Source organism: Heterodontus francisci, unplaced genomic scaffold (assembly GCF_036365525.1).
Source record: "Heterodontus francisci isolate sHetFra1 unplaced genomic scaffold, sHetFra1.hap1 HAP1_SCAFFOLD_43, whole genome shotgun sequence".
Lineage (NCBI taxonomy): Eukaryota > Metazoa > Chordata > Chondrichthyes > Heterodontiformes > Heterodontidae > Heterodontus > Heterodontus francisci.
The window spans coordinates 2,908,727-2,928,183 of record NW_027141852.1 but is presented as its reverse complement, the minus strand read 5'-3'; positions in this window follow the sequence as shown (position 1 = coordinate 2,928,183).

The following is a 19,457-nucleotide window of genomic DNA, read 5'->3' as shown; positions in this document are numbered from 1 at the left end:
CTTGATAGATTAAGTGAGTGAGCAATGCTTTGGCAGATGGAGTTTAAAATGAGGGGTCATCTACTACCTACTACCTAGATTAGAGTGCTTTTTTGTAAGAGGTGAGATGTTAGAAACGGCGGAGGAGCAGAGACCCGAATACTGAATTAATAAAAGCTAGTGGACTGGTAGAAAATAATGTGAAAAGTGAACAGAATCTGAAGATTGGAACTCATGTTGCAGTGATATAAAGCTCTGTGCTCCTGAAGTAAATGTCCAAGCCCAGATTGTGGGGAATCTGTGGAGAGTGATTTGGTTTTTATTCATTCTTGGGTGTGAGTATCGCTGATAAGGCGAGCATTTATTACCCATTCCTATTGCCGTTGAGAAGGTGGTGGAGAGCTGCCTTCTTGAACTGGTGCAGTCCATATGGTGCAGGAACACCCACAGTGCTATTGGGGAGGGAGTTCCAGGATTGTGACCCAACAACAGTGAAGAAATGGCTATATTGTTCCAAGTCAGGATGGTGAGTGACTTAGAGGGGAACCTGCAGGTAGTGAGTTCCCATGCATGTGCTGCCCTTGTCCTTCGAGGTGGTAGTGGTCACGAGTTTGGAAGGTGCTGTTGAAGGATACTTGCTGCAGTGCATATGGAGATGGTACACACTGCAGCCACTGTTTACAGGTTGTGGAGGGATTGAATGTTTAAGGTGGCGGGTTAGGTGCCGATCAAGTGCGCTGCTTTGTCCTGGATGGTGTTGAGCTTCTTGAGTGTTGTTGAGTGGGATGTATTCCATCACACTCCTGACTTGTGCCTTGTAGATGGTGGACAGGATTTGGGGTGTCAGGAGGTGAGATACTTGCTGCAGAATTCGTAATCTCTGACCTGCGCTTATAGCCACAGCATAGATGTGACTGGTCTAGTTACGTTTCTGGTCAAGATGTTGATGGTGGGGGGTTTAACGATGATAATGCTTCTGAATATCAAAAGGTAGATTTTTTTTCTCTCTCATTGGAGATGTTCACTGCTTGGCACTTGTGTGGCCAGAAGGTTGCTTGTCACTTATCAGCTCAAGCCTGAATGTTGTTCAGGTCTTGCTGCTTGCAGGCACAGACTGCTTCAGTATCTGAAGAGTTGTGAGTCATCATCTAACATTCCCACTTCTGACTTATGTTGAAGAGAAAGTCGTCAATGAAACAGCTGGGATGTTTGGGTCCAGGACACTACCCTGAGAAACTCTTGAGGCAATGTCTTGGGCTGAGATGATTGGCCTCCACGAACCACAACATCTTGTTTTGGGCGAGGTATGACTTCAACAAGTGGAGAGTTTTCCCCCTGATTCCCATTGACTTCAATTTTGCTGGGGATCCTTGATGCCACACTCACTCAAGGGTAATCACTCTCAACTCTCCTCTGGAATTCCACTCTTTCGTCTCTATTTGGAACAAGCTGCAATGAGATCATACGAACATAAGATCAGAAGAACTAATAGCAGGAGCAGGCCATTTGGCCCCTCGAGCTTGCTCCGCCATTCAATAGGATCATGGCTGACCTGATCATGACCTCAACCCCACTTTCTTGCCTGCCCACATAACCCTTGGCTCTCTTGTCGGTAAAAATCTTGAAGACATTCAATGACCCAGCCTCCACTGCTCTCTGCGGTAAAGAATTCCAAAGATTAATGACCCTCTGAGAGAAGAAATTCCTTCTTAAATGAAAAACCCCTAAATCTGAAACTGTGTCCCCTAGTTCTAGATTCCACCACGAGAGGAAACATCCTCTCAGCATCTACCCTGTCAAGCCCCCTCAGAATCTTATATGTCTCAATACGTTCACCTTTCATTTTTCTCAACTACAATGAGTATCAGTCCATCCTGCTCAGCTTTCCTCATAAGACAACACCTTCATCACAGGATTCAATCCAATGAACCTTCTCTCAACTGCCTCCAATGCAAGTATATCCCTCCTTAAATAAAGAGACAAAAACTGTACACAGTACTCCAGGTGTGGTTTCACCAGCACCATGTACATTTGTAGCAAGACTTCTCTACTTTTATGCTCCATCCCCCTTGCAATAAAGGGTAACATTCCATTTGCCTTCCTAATTATTTGCTGTACCTGCATGGTAACTTTTTGTGATTCATGTACGAGGACACCCAGATCCTTCTACACCGCAGCATTCTGTAATCTCTCACAATTTAAATAATATTTTCCTTTTCTATTCTTCCTACCAAAGTGGATAACCTCACATTTTCCCACATTCTCCTCTATCTGCCAAATTATTTCCTGGAGCTGAGAGACCATGGCAGAACCTAAACTGAGCATCAATGATCAGATTATTGCTACATGTGTGGTGCTTGATAGCACTTTTGGTGTCATCTTCCATCACTTTGCTGATGATTGATAGTCGACTGATGGGGTGGCAATTGGTCAGATTGGATTTGTCCTGCATTTTTTTTATGGAGAGGGCACACTTGGACAATTTTCCACATTGTCAAGTAGATGCCTGCGTTGTAGCTCTACTGGAACAGCTTGGCTGAGGGTGCAGCTAGTTCTGGAGTACAATTCTTCAGTACTAGAGCCGGAATGTTGTTAGGGCCCATAGTCTTTGCTGTATCGAGTGCCTTCAGCTGTTTCTTGCCATTATGTGGAGTGAAGCAAACTGGCTGAAAACTGGAAGCTGTGATGGTGGGGACCTCAAGAGGCCGAGATGAATCATCCACTGAGCAATTTCTGACTGAAGATGGTTTCAAATGCCCCAGCTTCACCTTTTGCACTGACGTGCTCGGCTCCACCAACATTGAGGATAGGAATGTTTTTGGGCCCTCCTCATCTGGTTCGTTATTTAATTGTCCACCACCATTCATGACTGGATACCTAGTTTCTCAGGGCAGTGTCCGAGGCCCAACCATCCTCAGCTGTTTCATTGATGGCTTTCTCTTCAACATAAGTGAGAAGTGGGAATGTTCGCTGATGATTCACAACTCCTCAGATACTGAAGCAGTCTGTGCCTGCAAGCAGCAAGACCTGAACAACCTTCAGGCTTGAGCTGATAAGTGACAAGCAACATTCCTTGATCGGATCCTGAGGGAGATATCCGTGTGTGGAGTGGCGGGATGTATGGAGAGTGATTCTGAAGAGGGTGTCTGAGCCTCGAGGAAAGAATCTGTGGAGAGTGGTCCTCAAAGGATGTCCGTGTCTGGAGATTTAGGATCTCTGAAGAAGTTCTCCGAGCCCATAGTGCTGGGATGTATGGAGAGTGATCCTGAAGTGGGTGTCCGAGCCTGGAGTGGCGGGATCTGTGGAGAGTGATCCTGAAGTGGGTGTCCGAGCCTGAAGTGGCAGGATCTGTGGAGAGTGATCCTGATGAGTGTGTGTAAACCTGGAATGGAAGCTTTCTGTGGAGGTACAGGAAGAGGCCATTCATTCCCAGTATTCTATAAAGGTTTAGCATAACTTATATGTTTTTACTCTATGCCTCTATTAATAAAGCCAAGTGTCCTGTTTGCTCTTAGCTACCTTTTCAATCCTTCTAACATTGGTGTACATTGTCTCTCTGCTCCTGCACCCAGTTTAGAATTGTAACGTTTCATTTATATGAGGCTGTGCCTCTCTGATCATGTGGAATTAAAGCAATTCTTCCAGTCAGTTAGTTCAGTTGACATTTCATGAGAAATTCGGTCATCATGACTTCGTCAGTGACCTCATGTTTCAGGTGTCTGAGTGATGTTAATCATGATGTGATGATATGATTGTATTTCCGTGGTGGATTTTCACACTGAGTCGAAACGTGTTGGACATGGTCTGGAAATGTTTCACACCGCTCCATTCCCAACAGGCCATGACCTGATGTGATGGAAATTTCATTTACTTACAGAAGCTGCATTTCCATCATTGCACATCTGGCTGCACAGCCAGGATCTGTACTGTCCAAACAGCTGACAAGGTGGTCGAGAGGTTAAGACGGTGGCGTGCTCATGCATTTTGCTTTGCATGTGTGGGTTCGGATCCCAATTTTGTCGTTAGTTTATGAAGTGTCTAGCACATTGTTGTGGGGGAGCTTTTGTGTAAAGTTGGCCTGGAAACATGTTCTGGTCAATATCTCGCTGGTGGTTCCAGGATTGTTTATACTTTATTAAAATTGAGACAGACAATCGGAATTCTTCACCCCTTTTGGACTGGAATGAAGATCAAATAGGGATCACGAAAAGGAGCAAGATTTTTCCCTCCCTCCTTCCTTCCATCTTCACTTTCTCTGGATTTACACCAAATGAAATACTAATGGGAAAAGCAAAAGGCGAGGGAGCAGAAGCAGAACATTATCCTTTGGCAAGAAATTTATTTTCAAATCTTCTTGATAGCTTAAGTGAGTGAGCAATGCTTTGGCAGATGGAGTTTAAAATGTGGGGTCATCTAGGACCTACGAAAGATAGATCAGAGTGTTTTTTATAATGGGTGAGATGTTAGAAACTGGAGAAGCAGAGACCCGAGTGCTGAATCACTAAAAGCTAGTGGACTGGTAGAAAATAATGTGAAAGGCTAATGGAATCTGAAGATTGGAACTCATGTTGTAGTTATATAAAGCTCTGTGCTCCTGAAGTAAATGTCCAAGCCTGGATTGTGGGGAATCTGTGGAGAATGATTTGTTTTTTATTCATTCTTGGGTGTGAGTATCGCTGGCAAGGCTGGCATTTATTGCCCATCCCTAATTGCCCTTGAGAATGTGGTGGGGAGCTGCCTTCTTGAACTGCTGCAGTCAATGTGGTGTAGGAACACCCACAGTGCTATTGTGGAGGGAGTTCCAGGATTTTGACCCAGCAACAGTGAAGAAATGGTGATATAGTTCCAAGTCATGATGGTGAGTGACTTCGAGGTGAACCTGCAGGTGGTGGTGTTCCCATGCATCTGCTGCCCTTGTCCTTCGAGGTGGTAGTGATCACGGGTTTGGATGGTGCTGTCGAACGTTACTTAGCGAGTTACTGCAGTGCATCTTGTAGGTGGTACACACTGCTGCCACTGTGCTCTGGTGGTGGAGGGAGTGAATGTTTAAAGTGGTGGGTGAGGTACCGATGAAGAGGACTGCTTTGTCCTGGGTGGTATTGAGCTCTTTATGTGTTGTTGGAGCTGCAGCTATCCAGAAAAGTGGAGAGTATTCCATCACACTCCTGACTTGTGCCTTGTAGATAATGAACAGGCTTTGGCATGTCAGGAGGTGAGATACTTGCTGCAGAATTCCCAATTTCTGACCTACGCTAAAAGCTGCAGCATAGATGTGACTGGTCCAGTTTAGTTTCTGGTCAATGGTAACCCCCAAGATGTTGTTGGTGAGGGATTCAGTGATGATAATGCTGCTGAGTATTAATAGGTAGATGGTTTGATTCTCTCTCATTGGAGATGTTCACTGCGTGGCACTTTTGTGGCAACCAAGTCGCTTCTCACTTATCAGCTCAAGCCTGAATGTTGTTCAGGTCTCGCTGCTTGCGGACATGGACTGCTTCAGTATCTGAGGAGTTGTGAATCATCACCTAACATTCCCACTTCTGACTTAAGTTGAGGGGAAACTCATTAATAAAACAGCTGAGGATGGTTGAGCCTAGGACACTACCCTGAGAAACTCCTGAGGCAATGTCCTGGATTGAGATGATCGGCCTCCACCAACCATAATCATCTTGCTTTGTGCTAGGTATGACTCCAACAAGTGGACAATTTTCCCCTGATTCCCATTGATTTCAATTGTGCTAGGGATCCTTGATGCCACACTCACTCAAGGGTAATTACTCTCACCTCTCCTCTGAAATTCCACTCTTTTGTCTCTATTTGGAACAAGCTGCAATGAGATCACAAGAACAGAAATAGTAGCAGCAGGAGGCCATTTGACCCCTCGAGCCTTCTCCGGCATTCAATAGGATCATGGCTGATCTGATCATGGCATCAACCAAACTTTCTTGCCTGCCCCCCATAACCCTTGACTTCCTTGTAGATAAAAATCCAAAGATGAACGACTGTCTGAGAGAAGAAATTCCTCCTCATTTCCTTCTTAAATGGAAAATCCCTAATTCTGAAACTGTGTCCCCTAGTTCTAGATTCCACCACGAGGGGAAACATCCTCTCAGCATCTACCCTGTCAAGACCCTTCAGAATCTTATATGTCTCAATACGATCACCTCTCATGTTTCTAAACTCCAATCAGTATAGGTCCAACCTGCTCAATCCTCCTCACAAGACAACCCCTTCATCACAGGAATAAATCCAGTGAAACTTCTCTGAACTTTTTTTAAAATTTCCAACATATACTTTATTCGTTAAAAAAACTATAAAAAGATACATTACAAAACAGTTCAAAAACAGCACCAAGTCAACAATACAAAGATTGCAAAGGAGATCAGTTTCCTTCAGTACAGGAGTGAATTGCCTCACAACCCTTCCATTTCATTTTACCTGCCATGTACTTTTTGCAGCAAACAAATATTTTCTGGAATAAAAACAAGAAATACTGGAACCACTCAGCAAGTCTGGCAGCATCTGTGGAAAGAGAAGCAGAGTTAACGTTTCGGGTCACTGACCCTACTTCGAAACTGACAAATATTAAAAATGTCACAGGTTATAAGCAAGTGAGGTGGGGGTGGGGCAAGAGATAACAAAGGAGAAGGTGCAGGTTGGACAAGGCCACATCGCTGACCAAAAGGTCAGCAATATAAAAGGTTGTAAAAAATGTAAAAAATCAAAAAAGAAGAAAAAAGAAAAAACAACGAAAAATGAAAGTAAAATGGGGGGCTGTCATGTTCTGAAATTATTGAACTCAATGTTCAGTCCGGCAGGTTGTAGTGTGCCTAATCAATAGATGAGATGCTGTTCCTCGAGCTTGCGTTGATGTTCACTGGAACACTGCAGCAATCCCAGGACAGAGATGTGAGCATGAGAGCAGGGGGGAGTGTTGAAATGGCAAGAAACCGGAAGCTCAGGGTCCTGCTTGCAGACCGAGCGGAGGTGTTCAGCAAAACGGTCACCCAGTCTGCGCTTGGTCTCCCCAATATAGAGGAGACCACATTGTGAGCAGCGAATACAGTATACTACATCGAAAGAAGTACAAGTAAATCGCTGCTTCACCTGAAAGGAGTATTTGGGGCCTGGGATAGTGAGGAGAGAGGAGGTAAATGGGCAGGTATTACACCTCCTGCGATTGCAGGGGAAGGTGCCATGGGATGGGGACGAGGTGGTGGGGGTAATGGAGGAGTGGACCAGGTTGTCGCGGAGGGAACGATCCCTTCGGAATGCTGACAGGGGAAGGGAGGGGAAGATGCGACTGGTAGTGGCATCACGCTGGAGGTGGCGAAAATGGCAGAGGATGATCCTTTGGATATGGAGGCTGATGGGGTGGATAGTGAGGACAAGGGGAACCCTGTCACGGTTCTGGGAGGGAGGGGAAGGGTTGAGGGCAGAAGTACGGGAAATGGGCCGGACACGGTTGAGGGCCCTGTCAGCAACAGTGGGGGGATTCCTCGGTTGAGGAAAAAGGAGGTCATACCAGAAGCACCGTCATGGAAGGTAGCATCATCAGAGCAGATGCGTCGAAGACGGAGAAACTGGGAGAATGGAATGGAGTCCTTACAGGAGGTAGGGTGTGAAGAAGTGTAGTCGAGGTAGCTGTGGGAGCCGGTGGGCTTATAATGGATATTGGGAGACAACCTATCCCCAGAGATGGAGACAGAGAAGTCGAGGAAGGGAAGGGAAGTGTCAGAGCTGGACCACGTATGGGTGAGAGAAGAGTGGAAATTGGAAGCAAAGTTGATAAAGTTTTCCAGTTCGGGGCGGGAGCAGGAAATGGCACCGATACAGTCATCAATGTACCGGAAAAAGAGTTGGGGGAGGGGGCCTGAGTAGGGCTGGAACAAAGAATGCTCGACATATCCCACAAAGAGACAGGCATAACTAGGACCCATGCGGGTACCCATAGCGACACCTTTTACTTGAAGGAAGTGCGTGGAGTTGAAGGAGAAGTTGTTCAATGTGAGAACAAGTTCAGCCAGGCAGAGGAGGGTGGTGGTGGATGGGGACTGGTTGGGCCTCTGTTCCAGGAAGAAGCGGAGAGCCCTCAAGCCATCCTGGCGGGGGATGGAGGTGCAGCGCGATTGGACGTCCATAGTGAAGAGGAGGCGGTTGGGACCAGGAAACTGGAAATTGTCAAAATAACGTAAGGCGTCAGAAGAGTCACGGATGTAGTTGGGAAGAGACTGGACCAGCGGAGAAAAGATAGAGTCAAGATAGGAAGAAATAAGTTCAGTGGGGCAGGAGAAGGCTGACACAATGGGTCTGCCGGGACGTACCCGTTTGTGGATTGTGGGAAGGAGGTAGAAGCGGGCTGTCCGGGGTTGCGGGACTATGAGGTTGGAAGCTGTAGAGGGAAGATCTCCAGAGGAGATGAGGTCAGTGACAGTCCTTTGGACGGTGGCTTGATGTTCGGTGATGGGGTCATGGTCCAGAGGGAGGTAGGAAGAAGTGTCTGTGAGTTGGCACTGAGCCTCTGCAAGGTGGAGGTCGGTACGCCATACAACAACAGCACCACCCTTGCCTGCAGCTTTGATGACCATGTCGGGGTTAGACCTGAGAGAACGGAGTGCCTCAAGATCAGAGGGGGACAGGTTAGAGTGAGTGAGGGGGGCAAAGAAATTGAGATGACAAATGTCTAGCCTACAGTTTTCAATGAAGAGATCAAGAGCGGGTAAGTGGCCAGCGGGGGGGGGGGGGGGGGGTCCAATTAGAGGGAGAATGCTGGAGGTGGGAGAATGGGTCTGCTGGTCGGGAGGAGGACTCCTGGTCAAAGAAGTGAGCCTGGAGGCGGAGAAATATTTTCTGGATACAGCCCGAGGGGATTTCCATGGATCCAGTCCCTCACTTCACCTTGTGGGGGTACCTTACACAGTGGTCTTCCCCAGTGAGCCTTTGCAGTGGCTGACCCAAGCTGTAGTGCGTCCCTCAGCATGTAGTCTTGGACCTTGGAATGTGCCAGTCAGCAACATTCGGTCATGGACAACTCTTTGCGCTGGAAGACCAGCAAGTTTCGGGCAGACCAAAGGGCGTCTTTCACCGAATTGATAGTCCTCCAGCAGCAGTTGATGTTTATCTCGGTGTGCATCCCTGAGAGCAGCCTGCAGAGCACAGACTCCTGTTTTACACAGCTGCTTGGGATGAACCGCAATAAAAACCACTGCATCTTTTTCTACACCTGCTTTGCAAAGACAGACAGGGCAGTCCTCTCTCCTCTGTCTTGTTTGTTTGCAGTATTGAACCCTTTGCTGAGTCGATTAGGAAGGATGCAAGCATAAGGGGGGGTTACAATCCGAGGCAGTGGAGTCCCTCAGGTTAAAACTTCCCTGTACCTGGATGACGTCGCCGTCTTTTGCTCGGATCCGCTGTCCGTTCGCAGACTGATCAGCATCTGCGACCAGTTCGAACTCGCCTCGGTAGCGAAAGTTAACCACGGCAAGTGCGAGTCCATGTTCTTTGGGAACTGGGCTGACCGATCCTTTGTCCCCTTCACCGTCAGGTCAGACTACCTGAAGTTGCTGTGGATATGGTTTGGAAGGGCTGGGACGTGCACCAAAACCTGGAAGGAGCGAGTAGCCAGGATACACCATAAGCTGAGCATGTGGGAGCAACGATCTCTCTCCATTGTGGGGAAGAACCTGTTTATCAGGTGTGAGGTGCTCACATTGCTTTACGTGGTGCAGGTCTGGCCCATACGCCACTCCTGCCCTGTGGCGATCACCCGAGCCATTTTCCGCTTCATATGAGGTTCCAAAATGGACCAGCTCTGGAGGGACACGATGTTCAAACCCCTGGATAAGGGCGGGAAAAATGTACCCAACGTCGCCCTCATCCTGATGACTACCTTCGTGTGTGGCTGCATCAAGCTGTGCTCAGATCCCCAGTACACAATCTCCAAGTGTCACTACGTGCTGAGGTTCTATCTGTCCCCAGCGTTGTGAAGGATGGGCCTGGTGACATTGCCGCGGAATGCTCCATCCAGTTGGACCATGCCGTACCACCTATCCTTCGTGGGAAAGTTTCTGTGGAAAAACATCTTTGACCACCAATCCTTCAGGTAGTGGTCTGCACGGAATGTCCTCAAGGCCCTACAGGAAAAGGAGATGGTGGATCCAGTCGGATGGTTCCCCGAGCAAACTGCCAAAGTCATTTGGCGGAATGCCTCATCACCAGAACTTTCACACAAGGACCAAGATGAAACTTGGCTGGTGGTGAGAAGAGCCCTCCCCATCAGATCCTTCCTGCACGCCCGAAGTCTCGCCCCCTCCGCACAATGCCCTCGAGGTGGCTGTGGTGGGGAAGAGACAGTTGCCCACCTCTTTCTCAGAATTGCCTCCAATGCAAGTATATCCCTCCTTAAATAAGGAGACCAAAACTGTACGCAGTACTCCAGGTGTGGTTTCACCAACACCCTGTACATTTGTCGCAAGACTTCTCTCCTTTTATACTCCATTCCCCTTGTAATAAAGGGTAACATTCCATTTGCCTTCCTAATTATTTGCTCTACCTGCATGCTAACTTTTTGTGATTCATGTACGAAGACACCAGATCCTTCTATACCTCTGCATTCTGTAGTCTCTCGCAATTTAAATAATATTTAATTTATCTGTTCTTACTACCAAAGTGAATAACCTCACATTTTCCCACATTATACTCCAGCTTCCAAATGTTTGCCTGGATCCGAGAGGCCCTGGCGGAATCGAAACTGAGCATCGATGAGCAGATTATTGCTAAATGCGTGGTGATTGATATCACTGTTGATGACATCTTCCATCACTTTGCTGATGATTGATAGTATACTGATGGGGCGGTAATTGGTCAGATTGGATTTGTCCTGCTTTTTTTTTATGGACAGGGCACACCTGGGCAATTTTCCACATTGTCGAGTAGCTGTTTGTGTTGTAGCTCCAAAAAAAATTATCTTAATAAATTATCAGCTGTAAGCACGTTTGTCATCGGGTTGAATAATTCTGTGTGAGGAATGTTCCAGCATCATAAACCAGGGGAACGTGCTGACTGAGCTGTGTCTTCATCTCTTCTGGGCAGTCGGACAGTTCACCCTTCATTCTGCTCTGATTCACTTTCCCAAAGCGGATCTACAGATTCTCACATCTGGAGACTGGGTTTTCTTGTTAGGTTCCTTTGGATTTTTCTTGCTCCTGAATGATAATATATGCCAACCTTGGATCAACCTTGCGTTGTGTCCCAGTCTTGGTTAAGAGCGACATATAACGGCACCAACACCCTGAAACAAACAACACAGTCACACTTTCCTTCAGTGAGATTAATGTTGAGGCGGTTTCCATGTCGAATGCAATTGTGAACAAATTTCTCACAAAGAAATTGTGGGTGATTTGAGCATTTGCACTGAATCTCTGTGCAAGGAGGGACAGTTTCAAACAGCCATTCTGAAATCACTTCCTTCACAAAGACAAAGACTGTGCTGTCTTAACGTGTCACTCAACTTCACAAACAAATTTGAACTCGAAATTCAGGAGAAGACAGAGTGGTGAATGATTGATAGTGTAATCTTTGGATGAGAAAAGATACTTAACATACAAAATCCAACTTTTGAGCTGGCGTGTAAGATTGTTCTTTCCATGGAGATGTTCACTGGAACACTGGAACAGGCCCAAGACAGAAATGTTGACATGCGAGCAGGGGGGAGTGTTGAAACGGCAAGGAAACAGAAGCTCGGGGTCATGCTTTCGGACTGAGCAGAGGTGTTCGACATAATCTGCGTTTGGTCTCCCCAATTTGGAGGAGACTGCAATGTGAGCAGCGAATACAGTACACTAAATTGAAAGAAGTACAAGTAAATCGCTGCTTCACCTGAAAGGAGTGTTTGGGCTTTAAATAATGAGCAGAGAGGAGGGAAAAGGGCAGGTATTATATCTCCTGCGATTGCATGAGAAGGTGCCTTGGGAAGGGGACGCGGTGTCAGGGATAATGGAGGAGTGGACCAAGGTGTCGTGGAGGGAACGATCCCTTCGGAATGCTGACAGGGGAGGGGAAGATGAGGTAGGTGGTGGCATCACGCTTGAGGTGTTGGAAATGGTGGAATATGATCCTTTGGATGTGGAGGCAGGTGGGGTGGAAAGTGAGGACAAGGGGAACCCTGTCGCAGTTCTGGGAGGGAGGGGAAGGGGGAAGGCAGAGGTTGAGGGTCCTGTCAACTACACTGGGATGGGGGCAAGGGGGTGGGGGGTTGAAATCTGGTGATGTTGTTGAATTTAATTTCAAACACTCCTGGAACTCTCTGCCGATGAAGACTGAAAAAGGGAAGAACAACCACACAACAAGGGTCTCAAATCCAAGACCCTGAGATTAAAAGTCTCATGCTCTACCAACTGAGCTAACAAGGCCTGATACAGTACTTCTACTCTGATACAGTAAATCCACTTACAGAAGCCCCAAAGTGTGATATATTCCTCTCACTCATCAATAATAAAACTGAAATCTTTTTCCCTTCCAAATGCTGACATCTATTTTGTCAGTATTTATTTCTCTCTCCTTTTTATTTAGTTCATGCATTTCTTCAGAATTTTTTTTTCATTTATATCTGAGGGAAGAAATGAACAGATCTGGCAGCTCAAATCTGGGCATCCATGAGGCACTGTGGGCCATCAGCAGCAGCAGAATTGTAGTTAAACACAATATGTTACCTCATGGCCTGGCATATCCCTCACTCTACCATTACCATCAAGCCAAGGGAGCAATAGTGGTTCAAAGAAGTGTGCAGGAGGGCATGTCAGGAGCAGCACCAAGCAGACCTAAAAATGAGGTGTCAACCTGGTGAAGCGACAACACAGAATTACTTGCATGTCATATAGCGGAAGCAGCATGCAATAGACAGCGCTAGGCAATCTCACAATTAACAGATCAGATCAAAGCTCTGCAGTCCTGTCACATCCAGTCCTGAATGGTGGTGGATAATTGAACAATTAACAGGAGTCACAGAGAGTCATGGAGTCACACAGCATAGAACCAGGCCCTTCGGCCCACCGCGTCCATGCCGACCATAATGCCTATCTATACTAATCCGACCTGCCTGCATTAATTCCATATCCCTCCATGCCTTGCTCATTCAAGTACCTGTGCAGATGCCTCTTAAATGTGACTACTGTTCCTGCCTCCACCAGGCAGCTCATTCCAGATACCCACTATTCTTTCTGTGAAAAATTTACCCCTTTGACCCCCTTTAAACCTCCTCCCTCTTAGCTTAAATCTATGCCCTCTAGTTTTAGTCACCCCTACCATGGGAAACAGACTCTGGCTATCTACACTATCTATGCCTCTCATAAAGTGTGACGTAGGAGTGAAGAACGAGTGGCCAAGAGGAGGGAAGTGGCATGGCCTAGAGCTAATGGCTGGAGTGGGGGTTGGGGGGCTGGGAGTGAGTGGCAGGAGAGCTGGGTGACGCGAGCGGGGAACAATCATCCAGGGGAGCAGCGAGGTGGAGAGCGAGCAGTTGAGGAGAAATGGCGTCAAGGCCGAGGGGGGAGAGCTCCAACCTCAAAGTCTCCCATTCAGCCGCTTCCTTCAGCTGAGTGAGAGGCTGGATACCCGATGACGCTTTAGCGTGAATGTGCGAAGATGGACCATGGGCGGATATGCGATGATGTTGGTGCTGAGCCATGACATCATCCTGTGCATGTGCCACTTAATCCTGGCAAGATGTAGCTGTGCCTATGTGCAGCTTGGCGCTCTCCGATGATGTCAGCGGGACGCTCCGTTGACAGGAATCACATTGTGTCAGCAGTGCCGACATCCCATGAAAGAATAAAAAAGAGATTTACCACAATGGTAGCAGGGTGAGGGATTTCAATTATGTGGAGAGATTGGAGAAGCTGGGGTTGTTCTCCTTGCAGCAGAGAAAATTCAGAAAAGATTTGACACATTTGTTCAAAATCATGGAGGTTTTCAATACTTTAAATAAGGAGAAACTGTTTCCAGTGGTAAAAGGGTCGGTAAGCAGAGGACACAGATATCAGGTGATTGGCAAAAGAACCAGAGGTGACATGAAGAACCATTTTTACACAGTAATGTGTTGTGATAAAGAAAGAAAAGACTTGCATTTATATAGCACCTTTCCTGACCACTGGATATATCAAAGCACTTTGTGGACAATGAAATACTTTTGAAGTGTAATCACTGTTGCAATGTCAGAAATGCAGCAGCTAATACCCACAAACAGCAATGTGATAATGACCAACTGATCTGATTGAGGGACAAATATTGATCACAACACCAGGGAGAATTGCTCTTCAGTTGTTTGAATATGCAGCATGGGATCTTTTACATTCACCCAAACATGCAGACCAGGTCTTGGTTTAACATCACACCTGAAAGGCAGCACTTTCAACACCCTCAGTGCTGTACTGGAGTGTCAGCTGTGAAATCTGAACCCAGAAGCTTGTGATTTCGAGGTGAGTGTGACCAACTGAGCCACAGCTTTTACCTGAGTCTCAATCCTTAGACCAACAGTTTCTCTCTATCGGGTCTGTCACGACCCCTCATGATTGTGAACACCTCTATCAAATCTCCTCTCGAAGGAGAACAACCCCAGCTTCTCCAATCTATCCACATAACTGAAATGCTAACCACATGTTGCAGAAAGGAATTTTTCCTCATGTTCCTTCTGGTTTTGTGAGTCACTTTAAATCTGTAACCTTCGGTTATTGACCGTTCAGCAGTTAGAAACAGTTCCTCAGTATTTACTCCACCTCAAACATTCAAGGAAACTCTGTAAAGTAACTGAAAATCAAGTTGTTAGAAGTGGGATTTAAACACATGCCTCCAGTGAAAGCTGCAACCTGAACAGAGAAGCTGAAACCGCTCAGTCACCTCAACTGTTCAGACCTTTTTGACCTCGTCATCACTTCTGTACTTTGAAAGGTTCACTCAGTTCAGGAACTTGTTCAATGTGACTGGAATGCTCAGTGATTGGGATATTAACTCCCCCTGGTTTTCCTGAGCTTGTTCTCGGTATATGGGGATGTTTGTCCTGGGCCGTGGAATCTTGCATCTCTGTAATGGACATTAACCCACTGATTGAATCTGTATTCACTGCTTTCCGCTGGTGCTGGGTAATTGCAGAGCGTGGGGCTGGAATGTTGCTGCTTGTCCCGGCCTCACTCACTCTGGGAAAGAGTGAATAATTGATGCGTCTGTTTCTGTATCTGAAATGTGACTTCGATCTGCTGTTATTAACCGAGGCAGCACTGCAGAAGGATACGTTAATAATCTCTCATTAATCAACTGCAAACAGTCAGAATGTGTAACTTTGAGCAGCGCTTTCTGCACCGTCAGGGCTGGAAAATTGAGGCAGGGAGAGACACTGTCAGTATCTGAGTGTGTACAGCACTGTACAGAGAAAGAGCCAATATACCGGGGCTGAGACACAGTGCATCTTTTCACATTTAATCACAATAATATCCACAGTCAGGAGCTGAAAATGATGAAAAACCGAATAGCAAAAGCAAAAATAAGAAAACTAAGTAATTCTAGATTAGCTTATGAGTTTTCTCTGTGTTACCTGGTCGTCTACTGTTTTATATTCAATGCTCTCTCCACTGTGGCCAGGGAATGATTTCTTCTCAAGGGCTGAATATTAACAAAACTTCTTGGTATTTAAAATCTTTCAAAATTAATTCCATGGAGCTAATGGGGAAAAGTCAAATAACTGCATCAATTAATGGAGAACTGGTTGGTGATGACGTGGATGTGTCTGCAGTGTGCAGGACCAGACTGTTTCTATAGATTCACAATGAATGTTCCACCCTTTATTTATAACAGTAAAACTGATCGTGGACAATGGCTATTCTGGTTGCAGCAACCTGAAGATTTAACTCATTGACACCCTGCTTTCGGGGAATCTAGAAAGAACAACACCCAGCTCTGTCAGTTAGTGTGCTTGTTTGCTAACCCACAATTTGTTGGTTCAAGCACTTAAAAGGATGAGACTTTATTAACTTAAACTCTTCTACATCTGCTGTATTACTCTTGCTGTTGATTCTTCAAAGATAAGATTAATCAAGACTTTCTTTGTGAAATCTATGCTGACTGTGCTTTATTATATTTTCATTTTCATATGGATTTTCTACTTTTGGGGATTATTGTCTTTTTTATTGATTTTATTTTTATTTATTGCATTTATTGCCCATCCCTAATTCCCTCGAGAAGGTGGTGGTGAGCTGCCTTCTTGAACCACTACAGTCGATGTGTTGCTGTTAGGAAGGGAGTTCCAGGATTTTGACCCAGCCACAGTGAAGGAACGGTGATATAGTTTCAATTCCAGGATGGTATGTGGCAAAGAGGGGAAATTGCAGGTGGTGGTGTTCCCATGCATCTGCTGCCCTTGTCCTTCTAGGTGATAGAAGTCACGGGTTTGGAAGGTGCTGTGTAAGGAGGCTTGCTGCGTTGCTGCAGTGCATCTTGTGGATGGTGCACGCTGTGTGTTGGTGATAGAGAGAGTGAATATAGTGAATGAGGCGCCAATCAAGTGGGCTGCTTTGTCCTGGATGATGTTGAGCTTCTTAAGTGTTGTTGGAGCTGCACCTATCCAGGCAATGGAGAGTTTTGCATCACACTCCTGACTTGTGCCTTGTAGATAGGGGACAGGCTTTGGGGAGTCAGGAGGTGAGTTACTTGCCGCAGGATTCCTAGTGTCTGACCTGCTCTTGTAGCCATGATATTTATATGGCTACTGCAATTCATTTTCTGGTCAATGGTAACCCCCAGGATGTTGATCGTGGGGGATTCAGCAATCGTAATGCTGTTGAATGTCAAGGGGAGAGGGTTAGATTCTCTCTTGTTTCAGAAGGTCATTGCCTGGGACTTGCGTGACTCGAATGTGAAATATCCTTCTTGTCGGGTATTGTATTGTACTGCACAGAGACAACACTTGGAAAGTCCTTCATTGGCTGTAAAAGGCTTTACAAAGTCCTGTGGTCGTGAAATGCATGTGTTGCTTTTTCCATTGTTATCAATGTCATTTTGATCAAAAGATAGGTTTCGTGAGCACAAAGTTTAAATCAATGTTGATTCAAATAATGTAAAAGCATCTATATTCTTGCACTATACTTAATAATCACCATCTTCCTTTCCTTGCAGAGTACAATGTTTTTGACCCTGAAATTGATTCCACAATCTCAGTCCCTCAGACAATTTCAGCCCAGTTCTGATGAAAGATCACAGATCTGAAACGTTAACTCTGTTTCTCTCTCCACAGATGCTGTCAGACCTGCTGAGTATTTCCAGCATTTTCAAGAGTCTCGATTTAATGAATAGGAAACTTGTTTCAGATCAGATTGGGAGACAGTGTGAAACCACTCCATCGTACTCATGTCTGAGATTCTGAGGACAGTTGGCTGTGAGTGGAAGACATCATTAATTAAATGTACCTAGCAACAGCTCAGACCAATTATTATTTTACAAGGTGGTGTGATGGCCATCCAGGGGTTAAAAGTAGGGATTTTGTCAGGTTTCAGTGTGCAGGAACACGAGAAGACCTCAGGGGTAAAGGCTCAGATCATCGACCAAGTTCTCCACCTGATGAGGGATCTAGACTGGACAAAGAGGACCGTGACACTCTGAGACCAAGCTCGACCAGTCCACACACCTGCTAGAGCTGTAAAGTTATATTCCCCAAGTTTGTTCAAGATAATTTTAATTTCAATTCTTAAGCACTATTTTACTCTCAATAAAAGTACTGGACTTATTAATCAAGTATCCTGTTGCTTTAATTGGTTAAAGTCAGCCCAAAGAGATTGTCCACAATAGACTTTCCAGAACTGAAAGATAAGTCTGCAAGGATTGCTAATTTTACAGCCCTGTTTAAAAAGAGAGATAAACCCAGGAACTACAGACCAGATCGTCTTATGTCAGTGGTGGGGAAACTTTTAGAGACAATTATCCAGGAGAAAATTAACTGGCACTTGGTCGAACATGGGCTAATAAATGACAGCCAGAACAGATTGGTTAACAGAAGATTGTGTATGAATTAATTAATGAATTAATTTATTTGATGAAGTTTCACAGAGAGTTGACCAGGGTGGTGGGGTTGATGGTGTGTGTCTGCACTTCAAAATTGTGTTTGAAAAAGTACCAAAAAATAGACTTGTTAACAAAATTTGAGCAGATGGGATTAAGGAGGCAGTGGCAGCGTGGATACAAAATTAGCTGAGAGACGGAAAGCATAAAGTCGGGTGATTCAGAATGGAGGGACTAATACAGTAATGTCACTGTTGTTGCAGTGTGTGCAGTGTCTGACCCTGAGCTGTCCAAGGGATGGGGCTGTTTGTGATTTTCCTGTGGGGTGTATTATCATCAGGGTATCTCTCTGAGCTGTCCCAGGGATGGGGCAGTGTGTGATATCCTTGTGCATGTCATGCAGGCCCACTGGCGGGTGGTTCCATCCTGATGCCAAAGAACAGAGCCCCATCTATGGGCAAAATGTCTCACTTCCCTGTGGGTGTCTTGAGAGAGAAGAAGTCTTAGGGAGTAAACCTGGACAGTAAATCCGGAGTGGAGTCCCGTAGGCGGTTACCTGTTACTTATCAGGTAGTTTTCCAGCAACTCCGACAGCAGAGCTGGTACCAAACAGAACTGTTTTTTTCCTTTCCTTTGGACAATACTAGCAATGCTGAGAGGGGGTCCTGATGCTCAGTGTCTCCATACTATTTGCCCAGGCCTGTGCCCTGGAGAGGACACTCCAGCTTCGTGGTTAAACATTAGCAAAACATGGGAAGAAACAGTTACCGATTATAAGCTCTCACTCAATTGGTGTAGAGTATGAGCACCAGGGGTTACTTTTGACAGTGGGAGAGATCATCGCGTCTCATTGGAGAACTACCACCTACTCCAAGCTGTGCAGCCCCCAGTCAGTTAGGTGCTGTCCTGCCACGACCTACTTGCTTCAATGGGTGCTTGCAGCTTAGAGAGATATCTCTCAACTGGCGGATTGATAATCTATGCACCAGGCAAGACAAACTCAGCAAAGAAGTCACCAGTGCTTCGCATCACAAGCTGGAATGTAAGGACCATGTGTCCTGGCCTTACTGACAACCTTCTGCAGGTTGATGACACACACCAGACAGCTGTGATTGACAAGGAACTCACAAGGCTCAATGTGGACATTGCTGTGCTGCAAGAAACTAGACTCATTCAAAGTGGATCCCTCAAAGAGAAACACTACACCTTCTTCAGGCAGGGAAAAGCCCAAGAGGCAACTCGTGAGCATGGAGTGGGTCTCACAGTAAAAAACACGCTACTTGCAATGAGTGAACCCCCCACAGTTGGCTCAGAGAGACTTCTTACCCTTCACTTGTCAACAAGCGCGGGCCCAGTTAATCTCATGTGCATCTATGTCCCGACACTCACCTCCACCCCAGATGTCAAGGATCAATTCTATGAGACACTTGACACTGCCA